Consider the following 6,561-nt stretch of genomic DNA (forward strand, 5'->3'; position numbering starts at 1 on the left):
GTCTGATTGAACATCTCCTAAACTCTGGCTGTTTCCTTGAATGTAGTTCAAATATTCGGCATTTTTTGTTGCCTTATGCAGCCATATTGCAGCTCCCCGTAGCAGTGCGTCCTAAGACAACACCCAATAAAATCATTTCTAGTCTGACCTATTTTTACTGTAATATAATCTGAAAGCAAGCATGCCACATTTAGTTTCTTTACCTGATACCCAGAATAAGGGCATGAGAATGGACAGAATGCAGACATAAGCGAGTTGATGTAAGACTTAAGCGAGTTGATGTAAGATCTTTCATGCTTATGAGCGAAATCAAATACCTAAAAGAGAAAGTTTTATGAGCTACTGAATAATAAACAGAATTTAGTAAAGCTTTCAAACTGCTGCAAACAATTTACCATAATGGAAGAACCTGCAAGTGCTGCAGGGGTTTGTTTTACGAAACAGTAGGGATGCATGCACCTCTAAGTGTTACAGCTGTTCCGGTAGCAACATCTGAGCCAGGCTTGAAAAGGTGTGGGAAGAGTTGTAGACTAAGATGGCGTAATTACTTGAGACCTAATATTAAGGATGGGGAGTTCACAGAAGAAGAAGACAGAACCATCTATAGCCTACTTTAAAAACTACAGATGATTATGTCGTCTTTTTCTGAGAACTCCCATAATTAACATTATGCCTAAAGTAATTCACCATCTCAGTCCACAGGTCTTTCCACACTTTTCAATCCTACCCGAAGGATCATATAAATCAACACAACAAACCAGCGCTGGTCTTCAAAGAAGGCAATGGATTTTGACAACTCCTGTCTATAGTTATGCAAACCAGTAGACCTCTCACAGATCTGTAGTTGCCTTCCACCAACATAAGAACACACAACAACACAAACATACTGAAAAACTGCTCACTTTAGCCTCAACAAATACCAAACTAAATAAAACTGCGGTTGAATTGCGACTGTAGAGTCCTGGATTTATAGGACAAGGGAGGCCTAATGGGCATGTAGTGGGAATGATAGAAATTAACTAAAACAAGATTTGGGAGCTCAAGAATCTCCCTCGGAAATCACAGGAAGTCATTTACAGAAGTCAAGTAGGGAGGGAGCTAAGATTTTGGGAACATATTTTTATCAATCTCCAGCGAGAGTTGATATTGGGTAGCATTTGTCCCACTGCCCACGATGTGAAAAGCGGAGAATCTTGCCAGTTTCGAAAGGCACCTGCTTTAACAGGCGTGCTTCTTCTCTGTCTTCTGTTTGGTTTCTATTTCTCTGGATTTTGTTGGAGTTGAAAATTAGTACAGAAAATCTAGAGCGTTGTTCTTCAAACAAGGCAATGGCTTTGCCAACTCCACAGATCTGTAGTCGTCTCAGCAAATACCCAACTGAATGAAATTCGACGGTTGAATTGCGACTTGAGAATTATAGGGCAAGGGAGGCCTAATGGGCACGTAATAGCAATGATATAAATCAACTAAAACGGATTTTGTTGAACCGATTCCTATCAAATTTTAGGTGTGCATCATTTATACAGATTACATTAGAAAAGGAGAGGGTTGGGAGGACTAGGATTACGAGGCGGGTATAAATGGTCCACTTGGATTAGAGGGTAGGTATAGAAAATAGTAAAATATTGGAATAGTGGTTAAGTGGGGCAATTTAAATTAAATAAATATATTTATTTAATTACACTAGAACAATTTTAGGCATAGGAACCATTTAGTATATTAAAGTTTCATAAAAAGATGATCATTTCTTAGATTTATGAAAGCAAATATAACAAGTTTATTTTGCATGTTAAGTTTATATACATGTTTTAAAGTATTATAAATAGTGTTAATATAAAGGGATAGTTCATATGTGCTTTAAGTTTTTTTATTTAAAAAAAATAAAATAGAATATGTTAGCTTATATGTCTATAATTTTTTAATAAATATTTAAATTTATTCCAAATAATGAAGTAGTTTATATGTGAAACAATTTAGATATGTTTATAAAAAAATATAAGTTTAAATTAGGTGCAAAAGATAGAATATTTTATACATACTTAAAATTTTTATAAGGATTTAAATTTATTTTAAATTACAAGATTGTTTTTAATTAACTGTTAAACCTACATGTCTACTTAAAAACCTTATATCTATCTTAAATTTTATTTTCTATTTATTTTATACATATTATGCTTATTGTTAAATATTAATATTTTGATTTGTAAATAGATATTAAATTTGTGATCCAATAGATATGATTTGGTGTTAATGGGATCATGTGATTACACTCTATCATTTATTGTCACTAAATTTTAAAATTGATCTTAAATAATGAGATATTTCCCACATCTATTATGAGAATCAATGGTAAAATTGGTTTTAAATAATGAGATAGTACATATCTACATGCTAATACTAAGTGTTAAAAATGATTTTAAATAATGTTAGAAATTGATTTTAACAATTGAAGATGATCCTCTCCAAGTTTATGTTTTTCTACAAAATATTTTCACGCATGAATGAATTGGCTACAAGTGGGTATGGATTGTGCTTTGCAAGAATACTAATAGAAGTAGTGGAGTCTCTTCAATACTACAGAGCTCATGCTGACATGCTCTCCTACTTATGCTTTAGTAGAAAAAGAATCATCGATGATTAGATTGACTACAAGTGGGAATGCATTGTACTCTACAAATATTCTAATAGAAAAAATGTAGTCTCTCTAAGATTACAAATGTTAGGCTAATACTTATGTTTTTAATTATGTGTTAGATTTATATTAAGTGTTACATCATGTTTGAAAAATGAGACATTCTACATGTTTATTTGAAAACTACTATAAATTTTAAATGTGCTATATATTTTGTAAATATTATGCTTATTCCTAAATATTAATATTTTGATACATCTTAATATATATCATATTTATGGTCCAATAGATAAGAGTTTTTGTTTATAGGCTCATGTGATTACACTCTATCCTTTATTGTCATTCAATGTTAAAGTTGATTTTAAATAATAAGATAATATGCACGTGCATTCTAATATTAACTATTAAAATATACGCTTTACACCTAATTGAAATATATATTGTGTGATATTATACTTATATTTATAATATATGTAAAATTTATATTATTATAATATATTAATATAAATATATTGACTAAACTATATTCAATATTATACTCTTTAATATGATATAATTGTAAATTTTATTATATTACTCTTAATAAAGATTAAATTATTTAATGTTTCCATATTTTAGCTATAAAAAAAATTAATCATATTATTATTATTGAAATAAATTATTATAGATCTATATATAATATAGAGATAATGTTAGGTTAAAGATTTTATTTTTGCTAGGTGTTAGGTTAAAGATTTTCAATATATATTATGAGTACAATTAGTTTACAAATATAAGTAAGGTTTGGTAAAAATTAAGGTTTAGTGAAGGATCAATTAGAGTTACTATTAGGACTATTAAATAAATTCTAAAGATATTTATCCACTTTTTCTATATAGATTTCTTGAAAGATATATACACTAGTAAGATAGTTTGCATATGCATTCTAAGGTTAAATAATGAGATAGGACACACTTTCATTTTAAGATCAACTCCACCCCTCTGTTCTAATTATGAGTGTTAAAACTAAATTTTAAATAATAGGATAGTCTAGAGGGGCATAGATTTAGGATTTAAGTGGATTTTAAATAATGAGATAGTACACAAGTACATTATAAGATTAGTTTTAAAGTGGGTTTTAAATGAAGAGGTAATGCAAAAAATCAAATAATATGAGTATCCACTCATGTGTCCTAAGATTAATTATTTTTTATTACAAAAAGCGTTATAGGCCCATACTATAAAAAAAAAAGAAAAATTGGGATAGGCCCATACCACAAAAAGTTGCCCCAAGGGCATGCTAAGGGTAGAGTTCACAAGAAGTGAGATGACCCAAGCAACACCAAAAAAGGCAAACCTAATCAGAAAAGAGGGGTTTAGGAATGCACCCCAAACCATTTTAACAACCACCCTTAAGTTCAGAATGGACTAGACAAGGGGACAAGCAACAACCAGTAGATTTTGAAATGCATTTTGCAATCTTTTTCCAATAAGGCAGATAAAGAAACTAACAAAGGCCACCTCAATAGGCCAAATCTCAACATAAGAATTAGGGAATAAAGTCCTAATAAGGAAAAATATTGGGTAGAAATTGATAGATAAAAAAATAAAGATTAAATGAATCTAACACCTACTGGAAATGAGACGTCTTGCAGGAAATAGCCCCACAAGGAACATTTGAAGATAGGGAGAGCAAGGTACAAAAGTGGAAGTCCTCTAGAAAGAAATCATCTTTTAGCAACAATAAGAGTCCAATACCACAATAGACACATGACAAATAGAGTCATCTCTAGTTAAATGCACACAGGGTAACCAACCCACAATACCTACCAAAAGTTCATCAACTCTAATAAATAAGAGTAACCACTAAGAAGAACACCACCATCCTAAAGAGAAAACAACCCCCCCCCCCCCCAATGCCCTCCCACACCCTTCAAGAAGGAGCTTCCTAAACACAACATCTTTGAGACCCACCTCCATATGGCCAATTGAAGCAGTTGCATAAACAACACTGCCAAAACCCTTCCCAACAAGCCCACCTCAATAGGACCAAACTAACATATCCTTTCCCAATAAGCCCCCCTCAATAGGACCAAAAGAACAAAAATAGAGGATCCCTGATCCACAAGGAAAATTGATCCAAGTGGATAGATGTTTCAAAAAAATAGATAGTTGTAGATGTTCCACGTGGCACCTCTATGCAATAGATGTTTTGGTCAAAACATGGTTGGGGAAATCGAATCCCCAACCTCACATCCACTACAAAATTTCCTTATCACTACACCCCCTCTTTACTTATGGGCGTCAGTTTGTTTTGACAAAAAAAGAGATTCATATTGGAGATTGGTGGGGGTTGAACTACCGACCACCCAACTCCTGTTAGCATCTCCAGAACAAATAATCCCACACGAGTCTTACGATTTAAGTGACCAAGTCCATAAATAAAATATTTTGAATGGGGTAAAACCCACAAGTGCAAGGCTCGGTCCAATCCCAAGCCCCCCCACTGTCAACCATCAAAATAAAATTTTAACCTCAAATGCTTAACTCGATTAATAAGGGATTCAATAAATACCCGAAGGCTATATTTTAAGGCTTAATTAATATAAGCAATACATTTTAAGAGGGTATGGTTAAAATTTAAGAGTAATATGGATTTTGATGTTAATTGAAGGGGATTTTCAGGATTTAAGGTTGTATTGGGAAGATATAAAGAAATTTCCAAAAAAAAATTGGTTTTAAGCCAAATTGGGAAAAAATGGTGTATAAAAAGAGGGGTATGTGGGAAGTTTGAGTTAGTAGTGATTTGTGAGAGAATTTTTTAGAGAGCTTGAGTGTTCATCTCTATTCAAGTTCGAAGACTAATGTCTTGCAATTGCATTTGAAAGAGAAGTACTTTGTACTCATTGTAATCAAGAGACTTGAAACTTGTGTAGGATGAAGACCTTCTAACTATTGTTGGAGCATAATCAAGTATCGATCACTTTGTTGGAGAGGGGGTTGAACACGTAGCCATAGTGGTAAACTCCATTATCAACTTATATTTGTATATTCTCTCTTCTTTCTTTCTTTGATAATTCATCGCTTTATTATTGTTATGTTCATTTAAGCATTTCAATTACGTTTTCAAGACTTTCAATTTAATCATTGTAATAGTTAATTATACACATACAACAGACATAGATCCTAACATTAGATAAAAAAGGATCGTGCAGAGAGACCCAAGAGGTAGGGGTCACAACCATCCACTCAACTCCCATCACTAAATAGAAACCCCAAGGAGCAGCCACCAAAGCACATAGCCACACAACAACCATAGAAAAAGGTCAAAAAATGAGTCCCTCAGCGAAAGTACAGTTGTTGAGCTAGAAACGCCATGGACAATCAAATTTGTTGTTGGTTTTTAAGCAGTCCTTTTCAATAATATTTTAAAATAAATTTTTACTAATATTTCGTGCTAATAAAATCTAGAGGCAAAAATTATTGCAAATAAATAGGAAATTAAAAAAATGGAAAGAAGCCATGTGTTATTTTAGCTGCTTATTTCCAGTCCCTCCTTTTTTCTTTAGCTTATTTTGAATTGTTAAGCAGCAGCTGCTCTACAAAAGTAGTAAAAGATTCTGAATTTTTCTTTTCCTATAATTAAAAAATTGCATGGGGACACCTTTCTTAATTAAAAATAAGTAAAAAATAGACCTATTCTGCCACATGGGGACATGGGGTGAAATAGATCTCACAGAAGCGCGAGAATGGACCATGAAGCCGCAATATACAGGTGTAAAGGAAAAAGAAAGGGGTGGGCAATCAAACATGAGCATACCATGAGGTAGGTCTCAAATATAACTCACAAATATCTTCCACCAGTATACACATGCCAAGAGGAAAGTGTGACAAAGGGCGTAACCCCAACAAGCACTAGAAGAGAAGGGGCCAAATTGATGCCTTCCATA

The sequence above is a fragment of the Cryptomeria japonica genome, chromosome 10, assembly GCF_030272615.1.
Source record: "Cryptomeria japonica chromosome 10, Sugi_1.0, whole genome shotgun sequence".
NCBI lineage: Eukaryota > Viridiplantae > Streptophyta > Pinopsida > Cupressales > Cupressaceae > Cryptomeria > Cryptomeria japonica.